Below are 2,708 nucleotides of genomic sequence, written 5' to 3' on the forward strand. Positions count from 1 at the left end.
GGTTTCGGGTTCAGTCCCACTGCGTGGCACCTTGGGCAAGTGTCTTCTACTATAGCCTCGGGCCAACCAAAGACTTGTGAGTGAATTTGGTAGACGGAAATGAAAAGAAGCCCGTCGTATATATGTATATAATATATATATATATATATTATATATATATATATATATATGTGTGTGTTTGTGTGTCGTGTTTGTCCCCCACCAACGCTTTACAACCGATGTCGGTGTGTTTACGTCCCCGTAAATTATCGGTTCGGCAAAAGAGACTGATAGAATAAGTACTAGGCTTACAAAGAATAAGTGCTGGGGTCGATTTGCTCGACTAAAGGCGGTGCTCCATCATGGCCACAGTCAAATGACTGAAACAAGTAAAGAGAGTATGCGAGAAGAAATCAGTAACTGGAGAGTCTGTGGAATTTGGGATGAAACAATGGCACGCATTGTTGCCGAATGTCCCAAGTTGGCGCATTGAAAATATAAGAAATGGAGGCATGACGAAGCTGTCAAAATTTTACACTGGAAACATTGTCAAAAATGGGGATTTGAAGCTGGAAGTACTTGGTACTTTAAAGGGAGGAAGCACTCCGTCGGTTACGACGATGAGGGTTCCGGTTGATCCGAATCAACGGAACAGCCTGCTCGTGAAATTAACGTATAAGTAGCTGAGCACTCCACAGACACGTGCACCTTTAACGTAGTTCTCGGGGATATTCAGCGTGACACAGAGAGTGACAAGGCCGGCCCTCTGAAATACAGGTACAACAGAAACAGGAAGTAAGAGTGAGAGAAAGTTGTGGTGAAAGAGTACAGCAGGGATCACCACCATCCCCTGCCGGAGACTCGTGGAGCTTTAGGTGTTTTTGCTCAATAAACACTCACAACGCCCGGTCTGGGAATCGAAACCACGATCGTATGACCGTGAGTCCGCTGCCCTAACCACTGGTACCATCATCGGCTTGAAAGAGTACGTGATTTTATGGGATTTTTCGATTCAAATGGGTAAAAGTCTAGAAAAATAGTAAACCAGTGATAAGGTTAATAGGCAAGGAAAAGCGAAGCTGCTTACTAAATGATCCGTCATGTCCGTTTGATTCCAGATGGAACTGATTTCAGATAGATGAAAGCTTAAAAAAATGCAGTCCCTTATAATTTGAAATAGCAAGAATTTGAAGTATGAAAACTGTAGAACTGCCTGTAATAATTGGAGCGTTGAGAACTGTAAGTAAAGATACAGACAAATGGTTGGAGGAGGTTGTAATAGAATGTCCTGTAGAGCTTGTACAAAAAGCTTGCCTATAAGGAACGGGAAAGGTTATCAGAAAGATTTTGAGGAGTTGAAGGACTATTGAAAGCAAAGCCTGTGATATCTAAAGTAACAAGTAGTAACTTAGTACCTACTTAAATTCTGCTGGGAATAAGAACAAATGAGAGTCAAAGAGAATAATATCAACAATAATAATGATGATGATGAGATGATGATGATGATGATGATGATGATGATGATGATGATGATGATGATGGTGATGATGATGATGTTGGTGATGATGACAACGACGACGACGACGACAAATGCCTGTTAATCCTTTGCCATGATAAGACCATAAGAACACGGTCTCGCATGTCAGCTCCAATCTCAGCACTCAGCACAAGCATTCATTTAATACCGTAGAAGAGAAGGACAGAGAACTCCTCTAAAAATAATGTAATGTCTCCATTCTTCTCTGTGGCCTTGATCCAGAATTTACCATTAAAATATATCCCAAAGGAAAGACATTGACACCGACTTTGCGGAATAAAGCGTCAAATTATTTGTGGACGAAGTAAACTGAAACTCAGTAATGAGTGACTGAGGAATTATTTGCATTTATTTCAAATAAATTCTGTTGTCAATGACAATGGGGCAACAGAAAGTTTGTCAGCAATGCTTTTACTTTGATATGTGTTCTAAATGTACTTCTCTATGACTGAACTTAACTAAATATGAAATTAGAACAGGCTTGGTTGCTTCCGTAACGTTATGATAGTATTTTCCTCGTTTAGGAAAGTTCTCATATATATACAGGCGCAGGAGTGGCTATGTGGTAAGTAGCTTGTTTACCAACCACATGGTTCCGGGTTCAGTCCCACTGCGAGGCACTTTGGGCAAATGTCTTCTACTATAGTCTCGGGCCGACCAAAGCCTTGTGAGTGGATTTGGTAGAGGGAAACTGAAAGAAGCTTGTCGTATATATATATATATATATATATATATATACACATAGGTAGTGGGTAGCGATTTTCTTCACTACTTCAGGGAGTGACGGCCCTGCCTGACACGGGTCCCGGGCTCAGCTGGTTCCGGCTGGCTCCGGCTGGCAGCGCCCGGTATGGGCCCCTATCCAGAGTTACGGAACGGAGACAACCTTCAAAGAAATCCAGAGTGGAGCCCCGTAGACGGTTTAGTGTTCGACTCGACACTCTTCCGGCAGCTCCTGCAACCAAGCTGGTGCCATACGTAATGCACTCCTCTGGACTACGTCAGCAAGGTCGAGAGAGGAATCCTGACGATTGGGCTACCCAGGATTTTCTTAAATCTAGCCCAGGCCTGCGCAAAACTGGAGAGGAAACTGGAGAGGACACGGGATGTAAAAAACCAGACTGGATTTGTTCGTGCGCAACTCCATTGTCTCCCGAGACAAAAGGATGCCAACAACATATATATATACATA

This window comes from Octopus sinensis, unplaced genomic scaffold (assembly GCF_006345805.1).
Source record: "Octopus sinensis unplaced genomic scaffold, ASM634580v1 Contig01238, whole genome shotgun sequence".
NCBI lineage: Eukaryota > Metazoa > Mollusca > Cephalopoda > Octopoda > Octopodidae > Octopus > Octopus sinensis.